The following is a 13,839-nucleotide window of genomic DNA, read 5'->3' as shown; positions in this document are numbered from 1 at the left end:
CTACTCATGGAAGACATGCCGGCAAAAGACTGATATTATAGAACCTCACCACGAGGTACAACTGAGTCAGAATTACAGATGTTCTCTTTGTCCCAAAGGAACGTTTGGCATCTTCAAGGTCCTCTACTGCTCCTCATTCCTCCCTTTGGATAATTCTCCACTATACCTCAGTGACTGTTTAGAAGAGATACCTGAATAAATGTACCTATGAGGCCAGGTGGAGCCGAGGCCAACATTTTCAGTGTGGGCCTCAAATAGGGCCATTGGGTCAGTGGCCTCCCTTATAAATTGGCTCCTGAACAGACCACAGTCCAGCTTGGATGGGCTGCCCCAGAACGGAGCCCTCAGCATATGCAGCCCTGTTTCACCCTCCTGAGGGTAGGCAGAGCCCTCTTTAAAACCAGCAAATATCTACATCCTTTTTGACCCTGGTCCATCCAGTCACCTGAACCTCACCAAAACCAACTTCCCTTCAGAACCAACCACCAGTGCAATTTAATTTTAGGGGCAGTAAGAGCCCTCACATGACTCTATCCCCCCACTTTCCCCCATTCCTTTCCCCACCTATTTGCTGATCTCTTATGCAGGCCATAGAAGAACCGGGTAAAGTACTCAGCTCTGATTCAGCAAAATACCTTTCTGGAAAAGGGATATTTAAGTCCCTCTTCTGCTTACACTGGCACATGCTCTCACAAGCTCTGCTTTGGGGGATGCCCAATTTGGATATGATTCTCATTTGCAGACCTCTGCAGTGAGTTCTGAATAAGCTGGGAGAGAAAGAAAATGAGTTAGGGGGTCCTCTCAGCTCCTGCTCTACTATAAACAGCTCCATGGCCATGACCAAGTCATGCAGCTTCTTTGAGACTGGCTTTCTCGTTTATCATAAAAAATAGTGAACCTTAAAGTGATGAAGGAGAAAAACCTACAAACAAGATTACTCTACCCAGCAAGGATCTCATCCAGATTTGAGGAGAAACTAAAACCTTTACAGACAAGCAAAACCTGAGAGAGTTCAGCACCACCAAACCAGCTTTACAACAAATGCTAAAGGAAGTTCTCTAGGCAAGAAACACAAGAGAAGGAAAAGACCTACAATAACAAACCCAAAACAATTAAGAAAATGCGAATAGTAACATACATATTGATAATTACCTTAAATGTAAATGGATTAAATGCTCCCACCAAAAGACACAGACTGGCTGAATGGATACAAAAACAAGATCCACATATATGCTGTCTACAAGAGACCCACTTTAGACCTAGGGACACATACAGACTGAAAGTGAGGGGATGGAAAAAGATATTCCATGCAAATGGAAATCAAAAGAAAGCTGGAGTAGCAATTCTCATATCAGACAAAATAGACTTTAAAATAAAGACTATTACAAGAGTCAAAGAAGGAAACTACATAATGATCAAGGGATCAATCCAAGAAGAAGATATAACAATTGTAACTCTTTATGCACCCAACATAGGAGCACCTCAATATATAAGGCAAATACTAACAGCCATAAAAGGGGAAATTGACAGTAACACATCCATAGTAGGGGACTTTAACACCCCACTTTCACCCATGGACAGATCATCCAAAATGAAAATAAATAAGGAAACACAAGCTTTAAATGATACATTAAACAAGATGGACTTAACTGATATTTATAGGACATTCCATCCAAAAACAACAGAATACACATTTTTCTCAAGTGCTCATGGAACATTCTCCAGGATAGATCATATCTTGGGTCACAAATCAAGCCTCAGTAAATTTAAGAAAATTGAAATTGTATCAGGTATCTTTTCCGACCACAATGCTATGAGACTAGATATCAATTACAGGAAAAGATCTGTAAAAAATACAAACACATGGAGGTTAAACAATACACTACTTAATAACGAAGTGATCACTGAAGAAATCAAACAGGAAATCAAAAAATACCTAGAAACAAATGACAATGGAGACACAACGACCGAAAACCTATGGGATGCAGGAAAAGCAGTTCTAAGAGGGAAGTTTATAGCAATACAATCCTACCTTAAGAAACAGGAAAGGGCTTCCCTGGTGGCGCAGTGGTTGAGAGTCCAACTGCCGATGCAGGGGACACGGGCTTGTGCCCCAGTCCGGGAAGATCCCACATGCCGTGGAGCAGCTGGGCCCGTGAGGCATGGCCGCTAAGCCTGCACGTCCGGAGTCTGTGCTCTGTAACGGGAGAGGCCACAACAGTAAGAGGCCCACGTACCGCAAAAAAAAAAAAAAAAAAAAAAGAAACAGGAAACATCTCAAATAAACAACCTAACCTTACACCTAAAGCAATAAGAGAAAGAAGAACAAAAACACCCCAAAGTTAGCATAAGGAAAGAAATTATAAAGATCAGAGCAGAAACAAATGAAAAAGAAATGAAGGAAATGATAGCAAAGATCAATAAAACTAAAAGATGGTTCTTTGAGAAGATAAACAAAACTGATAAACCATTAGCCAGACTCATCAAGACAAAAAGGGAGAAGACTCAAATCAATAGAATTAGAAATGAAAAAGGAGAAGTAACAACTGACAATGCAGAAATACAAAAGATCATGAGAGATTACTACAAGCAACTCTATGCCAATAAAATGGACAACCTGGAAGAAATGCACAAATTCTTAGAAATGCACAACCTGCCAAGACTGAACCAGGAAGAAATACAAAATATGAACAGACCAATCACAAGCACTGAAATTGAAACTGTGATTAAAACTCTTCCAACAAACCAAAGCCCAGGAGCAGATGGCTTCACAGGCAAATTTTTTGAAACATTTAGAGAAGAGCTAACACCTATCCTTCTCAAACTCTTCCAAAATATAGCAGAGGGAGGAACACTCTCAAACTCATTCTACGAGGCCACCATCACCCTGATACCAAAACCAGAAAAAGATGTCACAAAGAAAGAAAACTACAGGCCAATATCACTGATGAACATAGATGCAAAAATCCTCAACAAAATACTAGCAAACAGAATCCAACAGCACATTAAAAGGATCATACAACATGATCAAGTGGGGTTTATTCCAGGAATGCAAGGATTCTTCAATATACGCAAATCAATGAACGTGATACACCATATTAACAAAATGAAGGAGAAAAACCATATGATCATCTCAATAGATGCAGAGAAAGCTTTCGACAAAATTCAACACCCATTTATGATAAAAACCCTGCAGAAAGTAGGCATAGAGGGAACTTTCCTCAACATAATAAAGGCCATATATGACATACCCACAGCCAATATCGTCCTCAATGGTGAAAAACTGAAACCATTTCCACTAAGATCAGGAACACTCTTATTCAACATAGTTTTGGAAATTTTAGCCACAGCAATCAGAGAAGAAAAAGAAATAAAAGGAATCCAAATCAGAAAAGAAGAAGTAAAGCTGTCACTGTTTGCAGATGACATGATACTATACATACAGAATCCCAAAGATGCTACCAGAAAACTACTAGAGCTAATTAATGAATTTGGTAAAGTAGCAGGATACCAAATTAATGCACAGAAATCTCTGGCATTCCTATACACTAATGATGAAAAATCTGAAAATGAAATTAAGAAAACACTCCTATTTACCACTGCAACAAAAAGAATAAAATATCTAGGAATAAACCTACCTAAGGAGACAAAAGACCTGTATGCAGAAAATTATAAGACACTGATGAAAGAAATTAAAGATGATACAAATGGACGGAGAGATATACCATGTTCTTGGGTTAGAAGAATCAACATTGTGAAAATGACTCTACTGCCCAAAGCAATCTACAGATTCAATGCAATCCCTATCAAACTACCACTGGCATTTTTCACAGAACTAGAACAAAAAATTTCACAGTTTGTATGGAAACACAAAAGACCCCGAATAGCCAAAGCAATCTTGCAAACGAAAAATGGAGCTGGAGGAATCAGGCTCCCTGGCTTCAGACTATACTACAAAGCTACAGTAATCAAGACAGTATGGTACTGGCACAAAAACAGAAATATAGATAAATGGCACAGGATAGAAAGCCCAGAGATAAACGCACGCACACATGGTCACCTTATCTTTGATAAAGGAGGCAAGAATATACAGTGAAGAAAAGACAGCCTCTTCAATAAGTGGTGCTAGGAAAACTGGACAGCTACATGTAAAAGTATGAGATTAGAACACTCCCTAACACCATACACAAAAATAAGCTCAAAATGGATTAAAGATCTAAATGTAAGGCCAGAAACTATCAAACTCTTAGAGGAAAACATAGGCAGAACACTCTATGACATAAATCACAGCAAGATCCTTTTTGACCCACCTCCTAGAGAAATGGAAATAAAAACAGAAATAAACAAATGGGACCTAATGAAACGTCAAAGCTTTTGCACAGCAAAGGAAACCATAAACAAGACCAAAAGACAACCCTCAGAATGGGAGAAAACATATGCAGATGAAGCAACTGACAAAGCGTTAATCTCCAAAATTTACAAGCAGCTCATGCAGCTCAATAACAAAAAAACAAACAACCCAATCCAAAAATGGGCAGAAGTCCTAAATAGACATTTCTCCAAAGAAGATATACAGACTGCCAACAAACACATGAAAGAATGCTCAACTTCATTAATCATTAGAGAAATGCAAATCAAAACTACAATGAGATATCATCTCACACTGGTCATAACAGCCATCATCAAAAAATCTAGAAACAATAAATGCTGGAGAGGGTGTGGAGAAAAGGGAACACTCTTGCACTGCTGGTGGGAATGTGAATTGGTTCAGCCACTATGGAGAACAGTATGGAGGTTCCTTAAAAAACTACGAATAGAACTACCATATGACCCAGCAATCCCACTACTGGGCATATACCCTGAGAAAACCATAATTCAAAAAGAGTCATGTACCAAAATGTTCATTGCAGCTCTATTTACAATAGCCCGGAGATGGAAGCAACCTAAGTGTCCATCATCGGATGAATGGATAAAGAAGATGTGGCACATATATACAATGGAATATTACTCAGCTATAAAAAGAAACGAAATTGAGTTATTTGTAATGAGGTGGATGGAACTAAAGTCTGTCATACAGAGTGAAGTAAATCAGAAAGAGAAAAACAAAAACCGTATGCTAACACATATATATGGAATCTAAGGGAAAAAAAAAAGTCATGAAGAACCTAGGGGTAAGACGGGAATAAAGACACAGACCTACTAGAGAATGGACTTGAGGATATGGGGAGGGGGAAGGGTGAGCTGTGACAAAGTGAGAGAGTGGCATAGACATATATACACTACCAAATGTAAAACAGATAGCTAGTGGGAAGCAGCCGCATAGCACAGGGAGATCAGCTCGGTGCTTTGTGACCACCTAGAGGGGTGGGATAGGGAGGGTGGGAGGGAGGGAGACACAAGAGGGAAGAGATATGGGAACATATGTATATGTATAACTGATCCACTTTGTTATAAAGGAGAAACTAACACACAATTGTAAAGCAATTATACTCCAAAAAAGATGTTAAAAAAAAAAATAGTGAACCTACTTTGCAGGGTGGGTGTATGGAATGGATAACCAAAAGACCTGCCACAGAGTAGGCATATTATCTAGCTCCTGTGGCCATGCTTTTTACCTTGACTATGTTTTCAATAGCTTGTATTTGACTAGTCTCTAAGAAGCAGCCCCAGGGCTCTCTCACTATCAAGAGCATGTGAATTTCTGATGGCCTGGTGGACATAAGCTGTGAGGACAAGCTGAGTGCGACCAATGTTTCCTGCACTGATCACCAGGATCAATGGGGCTCCTCCAGTTGGCTTCCCTCTCATGCCCCCATAAGACCATTCCTCTCTGGGAAGAGAGGGAACCAAGGAAACGGAGGCGTCGCCCAGGCCATCCCCTACTGACCTTGCTGTAAGCTCTTCCCTGCATGTCATTTGTCCTCAACTTAATGGCCTGGGTTTTCAAATCTGGCATCACCTCTATCTACTTCCTATAGGCATCATCTAACCATCTCCTTCCCTCTGGCCCAAGTACCCCCAACATACCAGACACACGCACATACATACCACACACACATGCATGCATCACACACACATAACACACACACATACACACACAGAATTACCTTCCATCAGTGCAGTTGACCTCCCTTTTATTCTGAGCAGCTAACTGTAGAAATTTGAACATAATGCTTCAGAATGCTCATAAATAACACTAATGTAGTTTTCTCCTGGTTTCAAATCCTAATTTCATAACACATGTGTTTACTTAAAAAGACTAGCTCCAAGGTAAAAAAGGATCCGAGTGCATCCAGAACAATGTTACATTACAGAGTATTTTCCCTTCCACGTTTCCTGCACTACTCTCCCTACCTCTTCACCTCCTCTCTGCCTTCCATTTTGCTCTGTTGTTGGGCATAGAAAACACAATTATCTGTCCACAAATAATCTGTCTCAAATTCTTCCACCATATCCACAAAAGAAAGGCAGAAAAAAATGAGGAAGAAAATGTAGAGTTTAAGTTATGCCCCCAGAGTCTGAAGCCTTGAGTTTGAGATCCAGATCTGCTATGCACTAGCTGAGAGATTTGGAAAATTTGCTTAATCTCTCTGAGCCTCAGTTTACCCATCCAGCAAAGGAGGATAACTATACCTATTGCCAGGGTCTTTGTGAAGGAAAAAATGAAATATTTCTAAAAGTACCTGAAGTTCTTGAATATTGCCTGACACAGACGATATATTATTTATGAAAGTCTTTTGTCATCTCTAAGCCACTATATAGTTTTTAAAATTAGTTATATATAAATTAGTTTTAACATTATATATATAATATATGTGAAACTAGTTTTATATATGACTGTAGTTTTTACACTCCTTGATTTCTCTGAGGTTCTAAGTCCACAGTCTCATAATTGTTCACACTTTGTAAGGCACAAGATAAATAACAGCATTTTATTTCAACTAAAATTTTGCCTTTCATAACTGAAAACTAAATGGCCCTGAAATGAGAGATTTGGGAACATGCTGCTAGGACCATTCAATTCCTAAATATAATAAAACCCTTCTTAGAAAAAGAAAAACTTAAACTAATGCAACTAGAAAAGTTGTACAATTAAAAGTGATTCCTATTATCAACATATACGCACCCAACATAGCAGCACCTCAATACATAAGGCAACTGCTAACAGCTGTAAAAGAGGAAATCGACAGTAACACGATAATAGTGGGGGACCTTAACACCTCACTTACACCAATGGACACATAATACAAAGAAAAAATTAATAAGGAAACAACATAAGCTTTAAATGACACAATAGACCAGATAGATTTAATTGATATTTATAGGACATTCAATCCAAAAATGGCAGATTACACTTTCTTCTCAAGTGCACGTGGAACATTCTCCAGGATAGATCACATCTTGGGTCACAAATCAAGCCTCAGTAAATTTAAGAAAATTGAAATCATATGAAGCATCTTTTCTGACCACAATGCTGTGAGATTAGAAATCAATCACAGGGAAAAAAATGTAAAAAACACAAACACATGGAGGCTAAACAATACGATACTAAATAACCAAGAGATCACTGAAGAAATCAAAGAGGGAATCAAAAAATACCTAGAGACAAATGACAATGAAAACACGAGGATCCAAAACCTATGGGATGCAGCAAAAGCAGTTCTAAGAGGGAAGTTTATAGGTATAAAAGCCTACCTCAAGAAACAAGAAAAATCTCAAATAAATCATCTAACCTTACACCTAAAGAAACTAGAGAAAGAAGAAAAAACAAAACCCAAAGTAAGCAAAAGGAAAGAAATCATCAAGATCAGAGCAAAAATAAATGAAATAGAAACAAAGAAAACAATAGCAAAGATCAATAAAACTAAAGATGGTTCTTTGAGAAGATAAACAAAATTGATAAAACATTACCCAGACTCCTCAAGAAAAAGAGGGAGAGGACTCAAATCAATAAAATTAGAAATGAGAAAGGAGAAGTTACAACAGACAGTGCAGAAATACAAAGCATCCTAAGAGACTACTACAAGCCACTCTATGCCAATAAAATGGACAACCTGGAAGAAATGGACAAATTCTTAGAAAGGTATAACCTTCTAGGACTGAACCAGGCAGAAATAGAAAATATGAACAGACCAATCACGAGTAATGAAATTGAAACTGTGATGAAAAATCTTCCAACAAACAAAAGTCCAGGACCAGATGGCTTCACAGGTGAATTCTACCAAACATTTAGAGAAGAGCTAACACCCATCCTTCTCAAACTCTTCCAAAAAATTGCAGAGGAAGAAACACTCCCAAACTCATTCTATGAGGCCACCATCACCCTGATACCAAAACCAGACAAAGATACTTCAAAAAAAGAAAATTACAGACCAATATCACTGATGAATATAGATGCAAAAATCCTCAACAAAATACTAGCAAACAGAATCCAACAACACATTAAAAGGATCATACACCAGGATCAAATGGGATTTATCCCAGGGATGCAAGGATTCTTCAATATACGCAAATCAATCAATGGATACATCATATTAACAAATTGAAGAAGAAAAACCATATGATCATCTCAATAGATGCAGAAAAGGCTTTTTTTTTGACAAAATTCCACACCATTTATGATAAAAACTCTCCAGAAAGTGGGCATAGAGGGAACTTACCTCAACATAATAAAGGCCATATACGACAAACCCACAGGACACATCATTGTCAATGGTGAAAAACTGAAAGCATTTCTTCTAAGATCAGGAACAAGCCAAGGATGTCCACTCTCACCACTATTATTCAACATAGTTTGGGAAGTCCTGGCCACGGCAATCAGAGAAGAAAAAGAAATAAAAGGAATACAAATTGGAAAAGAAGAAGTAAAACTGGCACTGTTTGCAGATGACATAATACTATATATATAGAATCCTAAAGATGCCCCCAGAAAACTACTAGAGCTAATCAATGAATTTGGTAAAGTTGCAGGATACACAATTAATGCACAGAAATCTCTTGCATTCCTATACACTAATGATGAAAAATCTGAAAGAGAAATTAAGGAAACACTCCCATCTACCCCTGCAAAAAAAGAATAAAATACCTAGGAATAAACCTACCTAGGGAAACAAAAGACCTGTATGCAGAAAACTATAAGACACTGATGAGAGAAATGAAAGATGATACCAACAGATGGAGAGATATGCCATGTTCCTGGATTGGAAGAATCAACATTGTGAAAATGACTATACTACCCAAAGCAATCTACAGATTCAATGCAATCCCTATCAAATTACCAATGGCATCTTTTACAGAACTAGAACAAAGAATCTTAAAATTTGTATGGAGACACAAAAGACCCCGAATAGCCAAAGCAGTCTTGAGGGAAAAAAAATGGAGCTGGAGGAATCAGACTCACTGACTTCAGACTATACTACAAAGCTACAGTAATCAAGACAGTATGGTACTGGCACAAAAACAGAAACATAGATCAATGGAACAGGATAGAAAGCCCAGAGATAAACCCACACACCTATGGTCAACTAATCTACGACAAAGGAGGCAAGGATATACAATGGAGAAAAGACAGTCTCTTCAATAAGTGGTGCTGGGAAAACTGGACAGCTACATGTAAAAGAATGAAATTAGAACACTCCCTAAAAGCATACACAAAAATAAACTCAAAATGGATTAGAGACCTAAATGTAAGACCAGACACTATAAAACTCTTAGAGGAAAACATAGGAAGAACACTCTTTGACATAAATCACAGCAAGATCTTTTTTGATCCACCTTGTAGAGTAATGGAAATAAAAACAAAAATAAACAAATGGGACCTAATGAAACTTCAAAGCTTTTGCACAGCAAAGGAAACCATAAACAAGACAAAAAGACAACCCTCAGAATGGGAGAAAATATTTGCAAATGAATCAACGGACAAAGGATTAATCTTCAAAATATATAAACCACTCATGCAGCTCAATATTAAAAAACAAACAACCCAATCCAAAAATGGGCAGAAGACGTAAATAGACATTTCTCCAAAGAGTACATACAGATGGCCAAGAAGCACATGAAACGCTGCTCGGCATCACTAATTATTAGAGAAATGCAAATCAAAACTACAATGAGGTATCACCTCACACCAGCTAGAATGGGCATCATCAGAAAATCTAGAAACAATAAATGCTGGAGAGGGTCTGGAGAAAAGGGAACCCTCCTGAACTGTTGGTGGGAATGTAAATTGATACAGCCACTATGGAGAAGAGTATGGAGTTTCCTTAAAAAACTAAAAATAGAATTACCATATGACCCAGGAATCCCTCTACTGGGCATATACCCAGAGAAAGCCATAATTCAAAAAGATACATGCACCCCAATGTTCACTGCTGCACTATTTACAATAGCCAGGTCATGGAAGCAACCTAAATGCCCACTGACAGACGAATGGATAAAGAAGATGTGGTACATATATACAATGGAATATTACTCAGCCATAAAAAGGAATGAAATTGGGTCATTTGTAGAGATGTGGATGAATCTAGAGACTGTCATACAGAGTGAAGTAAACCAGAAAGAGAAAAACAAATAACGTATATTAACGCATATATGTGGAACCTAGAAAAATGGTACAGATGAACTGGTATGCAGGGCAGAAATAGAGACACAGATGTAGAGAACAAACATATGGACACCAAGGGGGAAAGCAGCAGGGGGTGGTGTGGTGTGATGAATTCGTCGATTGGGATTGACATATATACACTGATGTGTATAAAATGGATGACTAATAAGAATCTGCTGTATAAAAAAATAAATTAAAAACATCAACAACAACAAAAGAAACCTGGACATCTTTTCTTAGGTTTGAAAGCTATTTGTATTGTTTTTCAAAGTATTTAGAAATACTTAGAAAATAATGTAATACTATATATATAAGGCAATGATGTGCACATTTAGCTTTCAGTGGAATCCTAAACGTTTTTAAACCTGGGTTACATATACTATGTGTCAGAGGATGCCACTCATATTCAAAGCCAGAAGTTCACCTGTGTTGCTATCGAGATTAAGAAAACTTCATTCCTAAAAAAAAAGTGATTCGTACTTCTAAAAGCTCTTCTAATCATGTCAACCTACAGATTATTTTAAAATAGAGGAAATCTGAACAAATAAATATTGTAAAATGATCAACATACCTCTTGTCTTGGTTTTGATAATCAGATTATTACTTGAATTTCATTTAATCATAAGTAATTTTTTTTCTCCCAAATTTAAGTGTGAGCACAGACATCTATTTTCCTTGGTTTTTGTTTTTTCCTCTTGAGTATTCCGTGGAATTGAAATCAAAGTGATGTAAAGTTCACCCTTTCTGCCGCCTCTGGTCTTATGTTATAATCTGATAGACAAGGCATACGTTTCTTTTCTCAGTTCTAAAAATACTGAACATAGGTATATATATAACTGATTCATTTTGTTGTAAAGCAGAAACTAACGTACCATTGTAAAGCAATTATACTCCAATAAAGAGGTTAAAAAATAATAATAAATAAATAAATAAAAATACTGAACCCCAATAGCCAGGAGTCAACTGTAAAAATTTAATTAGAGTTCTAGGAGAAAACATCTCAACTCAGAATTGGTAATTTGGCTTTAAAATTAGGGGAAAAGAGAAAACTGATGCTCAGCGGCTCCATTCTTGCTGTCCCCACCCCCATCCTCCTTTGTTGGGGTCCCCATGGTTTTCCTAGGAGCAAAACACCCCCAGGCCCCTGGCTAGCTAAGAGATCAGCCTCGTTGATATGACCTTTTACTAGGACACATATCTGGAAGGTCGGTGGGGTGGGTCTTTTAATCAGCAAGCTGACATTTACATGAAGTCAGAGTGTCTTGGCCATAACAAAAAGCTGGTTTTCACTACATTTAGAGATGGTTGGTTCACCTTTTTGCATCTTTCTATGCCAAGTGTAGAGCTGTAACTCAATTAACATTTTCATTTCAATCGAGTTAGTGATCTTGTTCTTGACCTTGTACTCAAGGACCTGTATAATTTAGCTGAGAATATAGCCTTTTGCCATATTTATAACTAATATATTAGCAGGCTTGGGGGGCATGAAAAGCTAAAAGAATATAGGATCCATGTCCAAGTACCTAGAGAAAGCGAGAATTAAAAATAATTTGGGGAGATGGACTGGGTCTTATTAAATATATGTGATGTTTCCCAGTTGGAAGAAAATAGCTGCTGGGAAAGTGAGTTGGAGGTCAAAGTTTTAGGGATACTTCAGTCTTACTGATGTGCACTCAATTTCACGAGAGTCCAAGCATGGATGCCTCTTATTTTCACCAATCCTTATTTCTATTCAAGTGATCCCCAAGACTAAATACATGTATGTCTTATTATATAAAAGTCATCTGTTCAGTTTCAACATTATGTTACATTCTTCCCCCCGCCAGGTTTATTGAGATATAACTGACATATACTATCATGTAAGTTTGTGTACAATGTGATGATTTTATAAATATATATATATTTCTATATATATATTATATAGAGAGAGAAATGATTAGCACAATTAGGTTAGTTAACACATCCATCACCTCACAAAGTTACCTTTTGTGTGTGTGTGTGTGTGGTGAGAAGTTTTAAGATCTACTCTCTTAGCAAATTTCAAAAATACAATACAGGATTGTTAACTATAGTCATCATGCTGTACTTTTAGATCACCAGATCTTAATTCATTTTTGTAACTGGAAGTTTATACTATGCTACATTTTTTTGTGATTTTTTAATAGTATATGGATTTTCCAATATTGGTAAAGATCTTTTTGATAATTCCCTTAAAGATTTTTTAATATAAAAAACATTAAAATTTTCTTGAAACAATAAAAGGCTGGAAGTCAAATGGTAAATATATCCATGGTAAAATAATGGTGCTGTTGTTTTTAGCACTATGAAGGGAGATGTAAGGTAGGTAGAAGAATAGCATGTTCGTTCTAGAAGAGACTTCAGAGATCATCTCAACCTTCCCATTTTACAGGTGGGAATGGAGGCCTGGAGAGTGTTCATGACTTGCCGGAATCACATCCAGTTCTCCTGACAATTCAGTAATTCTTGTGCACCATAATTAAATCACATAATGATTGATTATATAACCATTATTTTTAAAATGTTTAAATAAACATTATAATTAATACTTATAAAATTACATGATTTGCCTTACAATCTTTGACAAGGATATAAACTGAAAAGTGTATTATTACACAAAGCCTCTTTCCTCTGTCCAGGAGCCAGACTGGACCTAATGGATCCTGAATTGTTGGTTTCCCCTCATGTTCAAAGCAATAGGAAACATCCAGCTGTTTATATAATAAAGAGTCTTATTTGTTTTAGGAAAACAATTTGTTTAAGAAGCTTACCAGAAACCTTTCAAAACTGAGATATTATCTGTGGAATAAACTATTCTGCTTAAAAAATAAATATTTAAAATGAGATCATTTGATTTCTATCTATCATTGCTGTACAGCTCTCAGGATTCTGGAAAAATAAAATATATGTCTTTCTTCCCTAACCTAGAGATAAAATTTCACTTGTTCTTTTCATGAAAGAAAATTCGTGAAAAGAAAGAAGATTCAAAGCAATTCCAATCAAAAGCCTAACAGGGCTTGTTTGATTTCCTTTTGTTTTATACAAAAAACTAACACACTGACTCTAAAATTTATTTATAAATGTTGAGGGCCGCAAGCAGTCAAAGGAAGCCTAAAGAAGAGCGAAGTGGAAGAACCTGCTCTACCAGACATCGAAACTTAATATAAAATGATGAAAGACAGTGTGGAATTGTTACAATGGTAGACAACCCAATAAAA

Source organism: Phocoena sinus, chromosome 11 (assembly GCF_008692025.1).
Source record: "Phocoena sinus isolate mPhoSin1 chromosome 11, mPhoSin1.pri, whole genome shotgun sequence".
NCBI lineage: Eukaryota > Metazoa > Chordata > Mammalia > Artiodactyla > Phocoenidae > Phocoena > Phocoena sinus.
This window is presented reverse-complemented; position numbering follows the sequence as displayed.